The sequence below is a fragment of the Engraulis encrasicolus genome, chromosome 24 (assembly GCF_034702125.1).
Source record: "Engraulis encrasicolus isolate BLACKSEA-1 chromosome 24, IST_EnEncr_1.0, whole genome shotgun sequence".
Lineage (NCBI taxonomy): Eukaryota > Metazoa > Chordata > Actinopteri > Clupeiformes > Engraulidae > Engraulis > Engraulis encrasicolus.
The window spans coordinates 46,411,631-46,428,721 of NC_085880.1; the positions used below are offsets into that span (position 1 = coordinate 46,411,631).

Here is a 17,091-nt window from a genome sequence, read left to right on the forward strand (position 1 = left end):
TAGTGTGTAGTGTGTGTAGTGTGTAGTGTGTAGTGTGTAGTGTGTAGTGTGTAGTGTGTGTAGTGTGTAGTGTGTAGTGTGTAGTGTGTAGTGTGTAGTGTGTAGTGTGTAGTGTGTAGTGTGTAGTGTGTAGTGCCACTGTAGTGTGTAGTGTGTAGTGCCACTGTAGTGTGTAGTGTGTAGTGCCACTGTAGTGTGTAGTGTGTAGTTGTAGTGTGTAGTGTGTAGTGTGTACTGTAGTGTGTACTGTAGTGTGTAGTGTGTAGTGTGTAGTGTGTAGTGTGTGTAGTGTGTAGATGTAGTGTGCAGTGTGTAGTGTAGTGTGTAGTGTGTAGTGTGTAGTGTGTAGTGTGCAGATGCCAACAAGGCTGTAGTGTGTAGTGTGTAGTGTGTAGTGTGTGTAGTGTGTAGTGTGCAGTGTGTGTAGTGTGTAGTGTGTAGTGTGTAGTGCCACTGTAGTGTGTAGTGTGTAGTGTGTAGTGCCACTGTAGTGTGTAGTGCCACTGTAGTGTGTAGTGTGTAGTGTGTAGTGCCACTGTAGTGTGTAGTGTGTAGTGTGTAGTGTGTAGTGCCACTGTAGTGTGTAGTGTGTAGTGTGTAGTGTGTAGTGTGTAGTGTGTAGTGTGTAGTGTGTAGTGTGTAGTGTGTAGTGTAGTGTGTAGTGTGTAGTGTGTAGTGTGTAGTGTGTAGTGTGCAGTGTGTAGTGTGTAGTGTGCAGATGCCAACACGGCTGTAGTGTGTAGTGTGTAGTGTGTAGTGTGTAGTGTGTGTAGTGTGTAGATGTAGTGTGTAGTGTGTAGTGTGTAGTGTGTAGTGTGTAGTGTGTAGTGTGTAGTGTGTAGTGTGTAGGTGTAGTGTGTAGTGTGTAGTGTCACTGTAGTGTGTAGTGTGTAGTGTGTAGTGCCACTGTAGTGTGTAGTGCCACTGTAGTGTGTAGTGTGTAGTGTGTAGTGTGTAGTGCCACTGTAGTGTGTAGTGTGTAGTGTGTAGTGTGTAGTGCCACTGTAGTGTGTAGTGTGTAGTGTGTAGTGCCACTGTAGTGTGTAGTGTGTAGTGTGTAGTGTGTAGTGTGGAGTGTGTAGTGTGTAGTGTGTAGTGTGTAGTGTGTAGTGTGTAGTGTGTAGTGTGTAGTGTGTAGTGTGTAGGCAGGAGACGAGTGTGTAGTGTGTAGTGTGTAGTGTGTAGTGTGTAGTGTGTAGTGTGTAGTGTGTAGTGTGTAGTGTGTAGTGCCACTGTAGTGTGTAGTGTGTAGTGCCACTGTAGTGTGTAGTGTGTAGTGTGTAGTGCCACTGTAGTGTGTAGTGCCACTGTAGTGTGTAGTGTGTAGTGCCACTGTAGTGTGTAGTGTGTAGTGTGTAGTGCCACTCCTCAGGTCGCCATCAATAAAACAACAAAACTCCACAAACTCACGCAGAGAGGGACAGAGTCTGTTCCAGCTTTTAGAGAGCCAGTGGCAGTGTCACGCAGAGCAGTGGAGGCAGTGGTGGCAGTGGTGGCAGTGGAGGCAGTGGGGGCAGTGGAGGGAGTGGTGGAGGAGGAGGTAGTGGAGGTATTGTAGTGGGGGTGGTGGAGGTAGTGGAGGTGGTGGAGGTGGTGGAGGAGGTGGGAGTGGTGGAGGAGGTGGTGTTGGTGGAGGTGGTGGAGGTGGTAGAGGTGGTGGTGGGTGGTGGAGGTGGTGGAGGTGGTGGAGGTGGTGGAGGAGGTGGTGGGTGGTGGAGGTGGAGGAGGTGGAGGTGGTGGAGGTAGCGGAGGAGGTGGTGGTGGTGGAGGTGGAGGTGGTGGTGGAGGAGGTAGTGGAGGTGGAGGTGGATGGGGTGGAGGGGGTGGAGATGGTGGAGGGGGTGGAGATAGTGGAGCAGTGGTGTAGTCTACGTAGAACGCGAGTGTACGGAGTATACCCACTTCTAAATTTCAGGGATTTCAGTATACCCACTTAAAATTGATGGATCCATTATATGAATAGCACAAATAAATACAATATACCCACTTCAAAAAATGCTCAAATATACAGTATACTCACCATAAAAAAGTAGACTACACCACTGTAGTGGAGGTGGTGGAGGTGGTGGAGGTAGTGGAGGTGGTGGAGGTGGCGGCTCCCATTGTTTGATCAAGATGGATGAGGTGTGACTGCCTGTCTGGCTCTCTGTGTGCGGGTGTGTGTGTGCGTGTGCGTGTGCGTGTGCGTGTGCGTGTGCGTGCACGTGCGTGTGTGTGTGTGTGTGTGTGTGTGTGTGTGTGTGTGTGTGTGTGTGTGTGTGTGTGTGTCTGTGTGTGTGTCTGTGTCTGCATGAGTTTGAGCCCTTCGCTGCTTGGAGATGAACCGTGTCGCTGAACCGTAACACATGGAACAGTTCACCACATACACACACACACACACACACACACACACACACACACACACACACACACACACACACACACACACACACACACACACACACACACACACACACACACACACAGCTAGGCTATATGAACGATGAGGAGCCTCTTAGGGCAGGAAAGGCGCTACAGCTACCTCACGATACACAGGTGCATAGTCTGTCTACGTGGTCTTGCATGCGCCAGGCCTATCTGTGAGCTACTACCATTCCTAACACACCTTATCTTTTCACAGAGTGCAGACAATGAATGGAGTTGACACAAGAGACAGAGAGAGAGAGAGAGAGAGAGAGAGAGAGAGAGAGAGAGAGAGAGAGAGAGAGAGAGAGAGAGAGAGAGAAGAGAGGGAGACGGACGAAAAGCAAGACAGAGAAATAAAATAAATGAGGGATATGAAGAGAAAGGGAAAGGCAGAGTTTGCATCTTTGTGCAGACACACTGTGTATGTGCGTCCAAACTGCATGTTATCAACAAACTGGATGTGGATCCAAACTGCTTGTTATCAACACACTAGATGTGGATCCAAACTGCATGTTATCAACAAACTGGATGTGGATCCAAACTGCTTGTTATCAACACACTAGATGTGGGTCCAAACTGCATGTTATCAACAAACTGGATGTGGATCCAAACTGCATGTTATCAACAAACTGGATGTGGATCCAAACTGCATGTAATCGGCCTTCACCAGAGGTGTGTTCTCTGGGCAAGAGCTATCAGCAGAGCTATGAAGAGGGAAGAGAGGAGAGGAGAGGAGAGGAGAGGAGAGGAGAGGAGAGGAGGAGAGGAGCCTGGTGTCTCTACAGAGAGAGTTGGCACACACACACACACACACACACACACACACACACACACACACACACACACACACACACACACACACACACACACACACACACACACACACACACACACACACACACACACACACACAGACTGATGTTGTATAACTGTGTGGCCCAGACTTAAAAAACACAACCCCTTAGACTCACACCAGGAAAAAGGACAGAAAAAAACAAGACAAGAACCAGAGATCTCCATCGTTTTCACTCTCTCATCTTTCTCTCCTCCCTCTATCTCTCCTGTGTGAAGACTTTCACTTCCTTCTCCTGCATACATGTAGTAGTACCTATACATCTCTCCATAAATCCATTTCTCTCTCCATCTCTCCATACTTCCCTTTCTCTCTCCATCTCTCCAATCTCTCTCCATCGGTACCCACAGGAGACTCAGATGGCGATGGAGCGCTGGCATTGGCCAATATTGATTTTCTGTTCAGTTGCCGACACACACACCACACGATGGAGACAGGCACGGGGGAGGAGAGGAGAGGAGAGGAGATGAACAGAGGAGAGGAGAGCAGGAGAGGAGAGGAGGAGGTGAGAGGAGAGGAGAGGAGATGGGAGAGGAGAGTAGAGGCGAGGTTAGGAGATGAGAGGAGGAGAATAGTGAAGAGAGGGGAGGAGAGAGGAGAGGAGAGGAGAGGAGAGGAGAGGAGGAGAGAGGAGGAGAGGAGGAGAGGAGAGGGGTGGAGAGGAGAGGGGAGGAGAGAGGAGGAGAGGGGAGGAGAGGAGAGGAGAGGAGAGGAGGTAGAGGAGAGGAGGAGAGGGGAGGAGAAGAGAGGAGAGGAGAGGAGAGGAAACGAGAGGAGAGGAGAGGAGAGAGGAGAGGAGAGAGGAGAGCAGGCAAATTAATGCACAGCGATGTGCAGCAAGGAGGGGGTCTCTAACACACACTGTAAAAAGAGAGACTGCAGTTCATTAATATTTAAATATTTATGATAGAAAGATAAAACCCTGAAAAAATGGGTTTGCGCATTTTTGAATGGAATTGAGTAAAATGTATCATTTTCCAGCAATAATTCACTATATTTTACACACTTTTGAGGAAATAAAATTAGCTCTGAATACCAGAGTATTTATTAATTGGTTTAAATGAATTAAGTCAATTATATGGTGTAAGTAAGTAGTAGATTTTACTAGAATCGTATCTAAGAACTTTGATTTTATTCATTGAGAGGAAGCTGTTTCAATGGCAACTGCATTTCCGGCGCAGCCAGCAGAGGAGAAGTCGCTGCACATGGTCATGGACTGTTCACGTTTTGGACTTCTGTAAAGGTAATGAACTGGTTTCATTATTATTTTGTCAACATCTTAAGATTGTAATTCGATGTAGGAGTACAATCGAATATCATTCCAATCCGTCTCTCGCGTAATACAACTAGGCCTACTTGGTAGTAGGCATGCTGTCCGAAGCAACAACAATTCCCATTCTTAGCCGTGTGTTCAGTTGTAGACAAGTTCAAGAGCTGGTTTAAAGCTAGGAACGAAAATTTGTGTGAATTACATTAAGTTTCTCTGCTTTTCATCGCCAGTGTCTCTCTTTGATTAGGCTAACTGCACAGTTGTGTAACTTTTTAGTCCAGTGTAGCAGGCTAGGTTACATTCATCTGCAAAGACAGCTGGTGTTGGAAAGGGTTTTGTAGGCCTACATGTGCCCTTGCCGTGTTTCTCACTTTGAGGAGTAGGCCTACCATCACAAATTTGTGATTAGAATTTTGCCCAAATTTTGAGTTCCCATTATGATGTCATAAGGACTTTGCAAGATTTTTAACACAGACTTCGATGGGAGCAGTAGAGTGTTCAAGTAAAATTCTAGAAGAACCTGGGGAAAGTCCTTACTCCTCAAAGGGTTAATATTCATGATTCACGTGCACAGTGAGTGGCAGGTAGATTATTCATGTTCCTGGGCACGAGTAAGTCCTTTAGTTGAGTCGATGCCGCTTGCTGTTGAAGTCCTGCAGAAATTTCCTTTTATCCTATGTGCGTAAATGACCAAAATGTAAGTAATCCTGACGAAATATTGAATATCTAGCCTTTTTTTCCGTGTATGTGATGTGTGAGATAATAGAAGTTTTAGAGATCGTTTTTTGTCTACTCATTTCCAGCTAAGTTACCTTGAGTTTAGCTTGACTTTACTGCAGATTTACGGTGCTATTTGCTTCCTATGTATGTGTAGAGTCATTTCGAGTGCAGTGTGTCATAAATCTGCCCTTTATTAGACACTGTAGGCTTATAATCGTGATGCAGAGGTTCGTTGGATTTTGTATTCATTTAAAGTGAAGATGCTGGAACTTTCCATAGCTGTCGGCAACCTGTTTTACCGCTAGTTGCCTATAGAGGGCGATCTTCCTCCATATTTGTCATGTGTCCTGTATCTGTGTGTTAGTGCACCAGTATAGTTTTAACTGGAAGATATTTTCCTGTCCCCTTTTTCCCTTGTAGACCACACACACACTCGCATGCCTTTGTTACATTCATAATGTAAATAATTGGAAACCTACTGAAGACCTTTTTTTTTTATTGCATTCAATTGTACCCTGGTGCTTTGCTGTGCTGCATTCATTGTATTACCTTATATTGAAGAAAAGGCCAGTAAATTCCTTTTATTCCACATTGATGTCCTGTGTTCTGATCGACACACCAAGAAAATACGCACGTATTTTCCAATTTTCCTAATACAGTCCACCCAATTAGTTCCTGAGCTACGCCCGTTGTAATAGCTCGTGCCTAGCTGGATCGCCACAGCGTGAAGTGTGGACATGCTTTGTTTTGTCAGCGAACAGTCAGATGGAGTAGCAGCAGCTATCACTGTAGCCCAAACAAGAACATTGCTTGTGTGGTTGTGCATCAAAGGAAAACATTAAATGCAAAATTCCAAACCGCATAGGCATGAACCCATTGAACTGTGCATACAAAATGTTAATGTGTAGAGTAAAATGGTACAGGTTAAGGGCATTAAAGATCCATTTTGCCAAATTAATTGAACAGGCTAATGGCTAAAATGGAATAAAGAAAAAAAAGGTTTTTGAAGGTTGAATTTGGGTTGAAATATTGTTCAGATTGTCCTCATGCACTTAGTACACTAGTACAGAATAATTTAATCATCTGATGCATGTCCTTATCTTGTCCCCTCCCCCTTCCCCCTTCGTTTTCTAGCTGTTCGTGCAAGATCATTTTTGGTAACACTTTATAATAAGTACCCCTTTTTAGGCATTACTTAAGGGTTAGTTAACCCTTTTACTGCCGTCGTCGCAAAATTGCGACAGGTCGCGGTATTGAATTAGGTGGGCTGTCACGTCGAATAGAGTGTAAAATCTTGTCCATACTCCTTTCCACTGGGTGGCAGACATGTGGTACTTCAATCCTTTCTAAGAATTTCGACCCCTCTTAGTGCATTTTTTTCGAGTAATTTCCATCTGAACACCCAGACGCGGAAGTTGCGTTGCAAGTCACTATTTCAAAACAAAGGAGGATCGGCGTTGTGAGATTGTGCACATAATTTCCTCTAATTCAAGCCCAAATACATTCTAAATGCAATTTGTCTTTGTGGTTTATGTTTAGTGACATTATATTTTCTCACAAGTTGATTGTATATGTGTAGACATTTATAATATGGCCTTAGACAATGCGTCTCCTATTGCTAGCTTAGCCGTGGCTACAGAGAAGAACAGCCAATTCAAATAGGCAGTGAAATAGATCCCCTTGCCAAACACAGGGAAACATGGCGTCAGTTTTACATACATAAACAGTTTTACAAACATAACTGATCCTAACCATAACTCAATGGAAAGTTTCGGGATTGAGAGAAGAGGTTTGTTTGGAGACTTCATTAGGTAGGGGAGTTCCCATTTGAACACACGCGACGCGAAGGCGAAGCCCTGTTCCAGACGAGCTGAACGCATGCGACTGGTTTCATTCACTGAATAAATCTGAAGCAAGTTGGCCTGCCCCCAGACGACAACTTGTCATGATGTTTTGTGTGCAATGCAATTGCGTATTTCGCCCCTCAAGTAATTGCAGCCATTATTATAAGAAAAAAGATGTTGCTGCTGAGATTGCAACACAGACGATCAATCGGCTGTTTGGGACCTCCCCTGTCAAACACAGAAACACGGTGTAGACCTAGGAAACATGATCCTGAACACAAACTAATGAACATTTGCGGGGTTGTGAGAATGTGTTTGCTTGGCGACTTGTAAATGGTTACGGGGGATTTCCTTAGAACATGCGAGAAGCGTTTATTGTCATCCAAACCCACAGGGCGATATGCGTAATTTCACTGAATAAACCTCTAAATAGGCAACCACTATTTCTATGTCGTGCGTTTTATATGCAATACAATGCCATATGTCGCCCCTAAAGTGATTGCAGTCATCATGTGTTCATCGAAATAGGCTATATTTCACTTGGTGGTGAACTTTGACGTGCGTCTTCCCCTAAGCTGGAGTAGGCAAAAAAGCTAAAACATAAAGATAACGTATGTAATTTTCTCTATGAAAGACCGTAAGGAAAACCACTGCTACAAAAAATAATGGATTATCCTGTTAGACGTTGTACATCCCGTAGAAATTCGATACATGGCTTGGGGAAATATCCGCGTCTTTTTTTTTTTTTTTACCGTTGCGCACGGCGAAATGAAGACGCATATCCTATAACACGAATATTTTAGACTTGTTGAAAACTGGGCTGGTCGCCGTGGTTGGACTGTCTTTATTAGAGTTTGTCATGTCACTAAAGCAGCATGGAAGAGGGGGCGGAACCGGAGAGACTGGAGAGGAAAGCGCTGCGCTATGCGTGAGGGGAGATGGTGCCGCTTCTAATCGCCTTCAGATAGCCGACTTTAGGTGTTACTTATAAAGTATAGGCCTACTATAACGTGACAACGTCGGCCTAATTGGGCTGTGTGTACTTTCGATCCATGTCTGTATGCCTAACAGTAGCCTATGATACCAAAATGAATAGAAGCAGTTTATAAGTCAATAGAGCTGAGATAACAGGAGAGGTGATGCTGATTTGCTCCGCCTCTCCACCCCTTTTCCTGAAACTGATTTCACAAGGGTACACCTCATGATACAAATTAGGCCTTTTTTATACCCATTATCTTGACACTGTGCCCATTAGTTCTGTGAAAAGTGACAATCTGTAACATTCATTCACTGAGCTATGCTGATGATCATCCAGGATGATCCTATGCATACAGGGGTCATTGCCCCTGCGCCTTATCCAAATGGCCTACAGTAGCCTATATAGGTCACAGGTGTAGTAAAATAGGCTATATAGGCATATATGTGTACTGAATATGTGTGCTTACCCTGTCTGAGAAAGGTTTTCACAGACTAAAAAGTCACAGGTAGATGCAAACACTTTTGGCACTCCAGGCAACAACCTCCCAGTTATTCCGTTTCTTGCTAGTTATTATTATTACAATATTAGTTACAATATTTACTATATGTTAGGCTTAAAACTACTTTTTTACTTGACCATAATGTATGTGCACAACATGACAGTAATGGGATGCCACATATTTCTAAATAAATTCAATAATCTATTGAAAATCTATTGAAAATTATCAATATTTTCCATTACTAATTAAAAATTCAAAATGGCCGCCCCATATGACGTCATAATATGCTAATTAGGTATGCATATTTACTCCCAAAATAAACTTTGGGTCTTCCTCAACATTTTTGTAATTTACAGTTAGGCTCTATCTGTTACCCCTGTCCAGCCACAGCCTGTTGAATATGTGATGCCCAAATCGAGCATTTTCACCAAAATAACATTGGCATTAAAAGGGTTAAGCCTTATTTTACCATTAGTTAACCCTTAGTGAATCACGAGTTAATCATTATGTAAGCATTATTTCTCATTTCCTAACTATTATCTACTACCGTTAGTAAATGGTTAGTGTGTGCTGATATAACGGTTCGCTAAGCAAAGTTAAGCCTTAAATAAGCCTTATTTTAACAATAGTTAACCCTTAGTAAATAACGAGTTAGTCGTTATGTATGTGTTATTCCTCATTTCTTAACTATTATCTACTACCATTAGTAAATGGTTAGTGTGTGCTGATGTAACGGTTCGCTATGCAAAGTTAAACCTTAGTTAAGCCTTATTTTTAACATTAATTAACCCTTAGTGAATCACGAGTAAGTCGTTATGTATGTGTTATGTCTCATTTCTTAACCATTAACTAATACCGTTAGTAAATGGTTAGTGTGTGCTGATGTAACTACTCGCTAAACAAAATTAAGCATTAGTTAACCCTTAGTGAATCACGAGTCAGTCATTATGTATTTCTGTGAAATGATTAAGTACTGTTAATTAATCATTCGTCTATGGTGATTTAACCTTCTGATAAGTATTAGTAAACCATCATTAAAATGTCTGATAACCCACCTTTATTTATGAAAAAAACATTATCTCTTTGTTGTCTCCTACCACCTAACCATTAACAAGTACTATTAGGCATGTATGGTAACGGTTTGTAAACTCTTGCTTTAGCATCAGTGAAGTCTTATTTAACCCTTTTGTAATGGTTAGTGTGTGATGACTGGTAGCATGGCAAACAGTAGGCCTAGGCCTAAGTTGAGGCTCATGTGACTGCCCCTCATGGATGTTTCTGGACATTAACAAATGACTTGTTAAGCGTTGCTTATGCATTATCAAGGAATTACGAACCATTACTTAAGTATATCTGGGGAACTGATCTAAAGTGAAAACCTGTTATGGCTTTACAACACATTAACGAATGACTTGATAAGCATTGCTTATGCATTACCAAGAAGTTTCAACGCAATAATAACGCATATCTGGGGAACTTTTTAAGTGAAAACCTATCCATACTTTCCAAAACATTAACAAATGACTTGATAAGCATTGCTTGTGCACTATCAAGGATGTATAACCCATTACTTAAGTATATCTGGGGAACTGATCTAAAGTGAAAACCTTTCCATGCTTTCCATAACGTTAACAAATGACTTGATAAGCATTGCTTATGCATTACCAAGAAGTCACAACTCATTACTAACGCATATCTGGGGAACTTTTTAAGTGAAAATCTCACCATGCTTTCCAAAACATTAACAAAGGACTTGGTAAGCATTGCTTATGCATTATCAAGGATTTATAACCCATCACTTAGGTATATCTGGGGAACTGTTCTAAAGTGAAAACCTTTCCATGCTTTCCGAAACGTTAACAAATGACTTGATAAGCATTACGTAAGCATTATCAAGAAGTTTCAACGCATTAATAACTCATATCTGGGGAACTTTTTCTGTGAAAATCTTTCCATGCTTTCCAAAACATTAACAAATGACTTGATAAACGTTGCTTATGCATTATCAAGGAGTTACAACTCATTACTTAAGTATATCTGGGGAACTGATATAAAGTGAACACATTTCCATGCTTTCCAAAACGTTAACAAATGACTTGATAAGCATTGCTTATGCATTATCGAGAAGTTTCAACGCATTACTAACGCATATCTGGGGAACTTTTTCAGTGAAAATCTTTCCATGCTATCCAAAACATTAACAAATGACTTCATAAGCATTGCTTATGCTTTTATCAAGGATTTAAAACCCATTAGGCCTACTTAAGTAGGCCTATATCTGGGGAACTTCTCTGAAGTGAAAACCTTTCCATGCTTTCCAAAACATTAACAAATGACTCGATAAGTATTGCTTATGCATTACAGTGGAATCCGCTTATAGTGGTCACGGATATAGTAATCAACCGCTTATATAGATCAAAAAGCTTGGGACAGAATCATTTCTATACAAATGCTGTTTAAATAATTCGTTTACAGTGATCAAAAATCCGCTTATAATGTTCATTTTTGTCATTTTATGAATGTAAACATGTGCAAAAAGTATTGAAAAACTCAGTGTAGCCATTTCATTTTTTACTCCCGCGATTCCTTTCCCGACGTCTGCTTCTGTATATGCCAGATAGGTTAGGGTATTGCGCGAGACTCAACTCGCCACTTTTCCGGGTGGTAGCCTAGCCTACTCTAGGGGCGCCAACCGAGGAGTGCAAACTCCATACAGTGAATGGGCTGCGCTCTCCCGACAGCACCCCAGTGAACTGCAGGCATGGCTCGACTGAGTGGGGACGCAACCTGTTTACATAGAAACTCTCTGGTGATGAGGCTGTGTACACATGCTTCTGTCTCGCTAGCCAATGTAGCCTAACGAGTTAACACCGGGCAGCAAGCACGTGAATCATGTCTCTCTTATTCTGGGAATGAAAAACATAGGCTCTTCGAAACGTATGAAAATTTACCAAAAACGAGCCAACGAGATGTTTTGGCGAAGCTTGGCATTCCTCAGGCTACCTTGTGTTTAAACTGCAACAGCTGTACAGGCTGCGTCTCCCCACGAGTCCCTCCCACTCCCCCTCGCCCTTCTCATCTCTCCTATGCCAGCAAGCCCAGCGCGACTTTCCCAATTCCAACCAGTTCTTTGCGTGGCTTTTTTTAAACGGTGTCCAAAAAAAAACACGTTGTAGGCTACTACTGTACAGCAGGCTATGCAACAGTGTGTTATTTATCGGCGTGGCAATTTTAAGTGCGCAGTCTTGCGGCGTTTTGCATGCATAACCTGAATCACACTGTGCAGAAACTCGCCAGAAAACGTTTGTGGAATGGGAACTTTACAAACTTATTTGACATCATAAGAGATGACGACCCGTGCGTGGTCTATGCTTTGAAATGCATGTAAGCCTCGTCTTTCTCAGCGCTCATTTTTGACAGACAGGTAGAGACAAAAAAAAAGGGTGAAATAATACAAATTCGGTTGTAGTAATCAATCGCTTACAGTGTTCAAATTGGCTCGGACAAACGTGACCACTATAAGCGGATTCCACTGTATCAAGGAGTTACAACTCCCTACTTGCGCATATCTGGGGAACTGATCTAAAGTGAAAACCTTTCCATGCTTTCCAAAACGTTAACAAATGACTTGTTAAGCATTGCTTACGCATTATCAAGGAGTTACAACTCATTACTTAAGTATATCTGTGGAACTGATCTAAAGTGAAAACCTTTCCATGCTTTACAAAACGTTAACAAATGACTTGTTAGGCATTTCTTATGCATTATCAAGAAGTTACAACTCACTACTTGCGCATATCTGGGGAACTTTTGAAGTGAAAACCTTTCCATGCTTTCCAAAACGTTAACAAATGACTTGTTAAGCATTGCTTATGCATTATCAAGGAGTTACAACTCATTACTTAAGTATATCTGGGGAACTGATCTAAAGTGAAAACCTTTCCATGCTTTACAAAACGTTAATAAATTATTTGTTAGGCATTGCTTATGCATTAACAAGAAGTTACAACTCACTACTTGCGCATATCTGGGGAACTTTTAAAGTGAAAACCTTTCCATGCTTTCCAAAACGTTAACAAATGACTTGTTAAGCATTGCTTATGCATTATCAAGGAGTTACAGCTCATTACTTAAGTATATCTGGGGAACTGATCTAAAGTGAAAACCTTTCCATGCTTTACAAAACGTTAACAAATGATTTGTTAGGCATTGCTTATGCATTAACAAGAAGTAACAACTCACTACTTGCGCATATCTGGGGAACTTTTAAAGTGAAAACCTTTCCATGCTTTCCACAACGTTAACAAATGACTTGTTAAGCATTGCTTATGCATTATCAAGGAGGTACAACTCATTACTTAAGTATATCTGGGGAACTGATCTAAAGTGAAAATCTTTCCATGCTTTACAAATTGTTAACACATGATTTGTTAGGCATTGCTTATGCATTAACAAGAAGTTACAACTCACTACTTGCGCATATCTGGGGAACTTTTAAAGTGAAAACCTTTCCATGCTTTCCAAAACGTTAACAAATGACTTTATAAGCTTATGATGAAATAACACATACATAACGACTTACTCGTGATTCACTAAGGGTTAATTAATATTAAAAAATAAGGCTTAACTAAGGTTTAACTTTGCTTAGCGAACCGTTACATCAGCACACACTAACCATTTACTAATGGTAGTAGATAATAGTTAAGAACTGAGGAATAACACATACATAACGACTAACTCGTTATTTACTAAGGGTTAACTATTGTTAAAATAAGGCTTATTTAAGGCTTAACTTTGCTTAGCGAACCGTTATATCAGCACACACTAACCATTTACTAACGGTAGTAGATAATAGTTAGGAAATGAGAAATAATGCTTACATAATGATTAACTCGTGATTCACTAAGGGTTAACTAATGGTAAAATAAGGCTTAACTAACCCTTAAGTAATGCCTAAAAAGGGGTACTTATTATAAAGTGTTACCTCATTTTTAAGTGAACTTGGTGCACGTGGCATTCAAGACAGCAAAGTTTAAGAGCATCACAGGGACCCAAGTGGTTGAACAGCACAGAAAACAGTGAGTTTTGAATACAAAATGTAAAGTTCAAAATGGTGTGCAGAGTAAAGGTGTGAAGGCCCCATGTTTAAAAAAAGGCTTCACCTATCTGCAGACGGGCTGGGCATTAGCTTGGCATTAGCTTAGCGTGATGGAAGCCCAAGACAACATTTTTTTTGGAGATATTAACACATTAAAGGCTGACTTAAAGGGCAAAATGACTTATTTTGAGGCATTGCTTAAAACGGTAGTTTCATGTTTTGATATGTCTGTGATGGTATGTTATAGAGCTTGTCTCTTTCTAACACATGCACAATTTATTATAGGATATTCTGGTGCCTTTTGAAATGGCTTAATGCAAAGCTATGGTTTTGAACTGTTTATGTGTTTCATGTTTTAATGATGTTCACTTACTGCCCTCATATGTCTAGATAACACAAGGTGTGAACCTAATATCTGATGTGTGGGTCTCTCTTGTGTTTTCTTCTTTCTCTAGTTGTTTGAGCAGTGAAAGTGCGATCCAAAGCAGATGATTTTAACAGCACCAAGAGACAAACAGTTCAGCGGCACAGAGAACAGTAAGTTGTGCATTCAAAGTGTCAATGTAGAGATTAAGGTGATACAAAGTAAGGGCATTGAAGGACCATGGTGCAGTTGAATTGAATGGGCAAATGTAAAAATGAAGGTTGAAATGTTCATTTGTTTTCTACATGTGCTTAAAAATGCAATGTTAAAGTCTCATATCTTTTGCATGGCCTTTTGCTTTGACTGATCAGATGATAAATAAGACTTTGCATTAATATTTAATGTTCTTGTTATTTCAGGACGCTGATGAAGAACGGATGTCCGAGGACCTTGCTGCTCAAAAAATGAAGATCTACAGCATCATGTCCAGCTCAGCAGAGGGGCCGAGCGATGTTGGTGTCGTCATTGAGGGAGTGAAAGTTCTCACCACTCTGGGTACCTTTGCCAGGGCTTGCTGCATGCTCCTTGGGCTGACTTATGCACTAAATCTGGCCTACCCTAAGGAGCTCAGATATACATTTGAAATCTTCCAGAAGCTCCTTCTGGAGCTGGACTGTTCGAAGCAGTCCCCAAAGCTGCACACTTTGAAGAGTAAGTTGTTGGACTAAGGAAATGCCGAACTGGACACTTGAGCTGAGGCGGTGCAATGGACACTTGACTTCAGTTTTTCAAAACTTAATGACTTAAAGATTTACCTTTTAATTTCTCCAAACACTACTTTTTCAAGCAGGTTGACACACGCACAAAAAAGTCAAAATGTGTTATGCCATCATCGGTTGATTTGTTGATATCTGATGTGTCTGTAGATGTGTTTGAAGCTGTGAACGAAACATAACAGTTATATCTACTGTGCCGTTTAGCAAACTTATGCTAAGACCGTGCGATGGACACTTGAGCTGAGGCATTGCGATGTGTACATTGTGTAGTGGCCAACAACCTTATGCCACATGGACTAGGTGAGAGTTTAATAGGGCCGTCCATTTGTAGATTTTGTCTTGGGCATTCTTCACAATATCAGACACATGAAGGTATAATTCCAAAGGAATTAGCATTGTGTTTTCAGATATTTACAAAGAAAAAGTACTTCAGTTTGTCTGAACTTAATGACTTAATTGGACATTTTCCTTTTAAGGGATCAGATAAAGCCAACTGCCCTCAAGCAGTTCTTAAAAGCTACATTCACCGCAAAACTACAGGTGGAAATGCCCATGAAAATTGGGCCTTAATAAGGTTGTTCTCATTGTTGGTCCACTGCACTGCACTTCATGTGTCTGATGTTCTGAAGAATGACGAATACAGAATGTGCAGACTGGTGTGTTCCCACTTCAAATAAAATAGCATAGTTTACATGTGCTCACTGTTAACTTTCTTACCAAACTTAGTGCATTGTTTTGGTGTTAAATGCACATGTCCATTGATTGAGAAACTGACTCATTTCCACTTTGTCACAGGATGTTCAGATGTACTGCATGACCTTTTTGAAGATATAATTCCAAGGGAATTCTTATTTTTTCCCCCCCAGATATTTACAAAGAATAAGTACTCCAGTGTTTCTGAACTTAAAGATTTACCTTTTATTTTTTGGCCAAACACTGCTTTTTCAAGGTTGTTTGACACACACACAAAAAAGTGTTATGCCATCATTGGTTGATTTGATTTAGCAAGGCTCATCACTGTCATGCACATGTTAGAAAATCCCTGTTATGTATCAAAATTATCTGACATGTCTGTAGATGTGTTTGAAGCTGTGAACGAAGCATTAAGTTATAACTACTGTGCCGTTAGCAAACTTCTGCTAAGACCGTGCGATGGACACTTGAGCTGAGACCGTGCGATGGACACTTGAGCTGAGACAGTGCAATGGACACTTGAGCTGAGACAGTGCAATGGACACTTGAGCTGAGGCAGTGCGATGGACAGTGCAATGGACACTTGAGCTGAGACAGTGCAATGGACACTTGAGCTGAGACAGTGCAATGGACACTTGAGCTGAGACAGTGCAATGGACACTTGAGCTGAGGCAGTGCAATGGACAGTGCAATGGACACTTGAGCTAAGACAGTGCAATGGACACTTGAGCTGAGGCAGTGCAATGGACACTTGAGCTGAGACAGTGCAATGGACAGTGTAATGGACACTTGAGCTGAGACAGTGCAATGGACACTTGAGCTGAGACAGTGCAATGGACACTTGTGTGCACAAATGAATATGCTTTTTTTCTGTTGAGCAACCCATTTTAGTGTTGCTAAATTGAAGGGGGATAGACAAATAAATTTTATCTAATTTCCTACTACTTTTGTGCATGGTAGTCTCCTTAAGCAAATAAAACTAGCAAATATAATGTAAATAATATGAGGAGAAAGTAGTAAATATTATTTAAATTAACTTTGGTAAGTTGCACATTTAAATTGAGAGTTTTTCATAATAAATATTTTTTTAAATTTACTCATTATTTTTAAGCAGTATAAGCTGTCATTTATAGAGTAAATAAAACACACATCTATAGTGTCTTCTATTAGCCGGTATATATTATTATCACGTAAATATAAGTGATTTTTTTTCAATTAATTTTAATCAATATTGTAGTCATAAAATATAATCAATTATATCACGTGTCACTTTCTTGCCACAATATTATTGAGTAAACCCTCTTCAAATTTTTTACAGTGTACAAATGAGTCACACACACACACACACACACACACACACACACACACACACACACACACACACACACACACACACACACACACACACACACACACACACACACACACACACACACACACACACACACACACCTGAATAAAACATACATACACAAAAACAGACCGCCCACACGTGCACAGACACGCACACACACACTCACTCACAAAATGAGGACAGAGAAAAAGAAAGAGTGAGATCGTGTTTGATTGACACACTGCTGTGTAATATA

The 17,091-nt window shown here is 41.2% G+C and overlaps 1 protein-coding gene and 1 long non-coding RNA gene across 6 annotated transcripts in view; one reads left to right on the forward strand and one right to left on the reverse strand.

The window, feature by feature from the left end:
* Positions 1-17,091, reverse strand: part of grid1a (glutamate receptor, ionotropic, delta 1a) — a 655,667-nt gene that overhangs the window by 283,963 nt on the left and 354,613 nt on the right. The gene's annotated exons all lie outside the window — the stretch shown is intronic.
* LOC134441800 (uncharacterized) lies at positions 13,561-15,293 on the forward strand. Its single transcript, XR_010033204.1, has 3 exons — positions 13,561-13,649; positions 14,125-14,206; positions 14,453-15,293. It is a non-coding gene; the product is annotated as an uncharacterized LOC134441800 (long non-coding RNA).